Source organism: Myotis davidii, unplaced genomic scaffold (assembly GCF_000327345.1).
Source record: "Myotis davidii unplaced genomic scaffold, ASM32734v1 scaffold430, whole genome shotgun sequence".
NCBI lineage: Eukaryota > Metazoa > Chordata > Mammalia > Chiroptera > Vespertilionidae > Myotis > Myotis davidii.
In genome coordinates, this window is record NW_006285247.1 from 1,304,363 (window position 1) to 1,304,921 (window position 559).

The following is a 559-nucleotide window of genomic DNA, read 5'->3' on the forward strand; positions in this document are numbered from 1 at the left end:
ACACAGGGCAGGGCCATTTGGGGGTGGGGGTATTGGGGCGCCACACCCTGTCACTCACAGAGCCACAGGGTGATCAGGGGGTTGGGGAGCTTCCCCCTATCAGGCACAGAGCAGGGCCGCTCAGGGGGTTGGGTCACCTTCCCCTGTGACGAACAAAGCAGGGCGGATAGGGAGGTTATGACCGCGCCCTCTGTGACACACAGAGCCGAAGGGTGATCAGGAGGTTGTGGCCCTGCCCCCTGCCATGCTGCTCCAGGGGCCAGGAGGCCTCGTGGCTCTGCTGATCCCAGAGCTGAGAGGCCTCGCGGCTCCGCTTGACACCGGGGCAGTGAGGCCTTGCTGCTCAGCTGATCCCGGGTTCAGGAGGCATTGTGGCTCCACTGATCACAGGCTGGGAGGCCTTGCGGCTCCGCTGATCCCGCTGCTGGGAGGCATATTACCATTTTACTATATAGGATAGAGACCTGGTGCACAGGTGGGGGCCGGCTGGTTTGCCCTGAAAGGTGTCCTGGATCAGGGTGGGGGTCCCGCTGGGTGCCTGGCCAGCCTGGATGAGGGG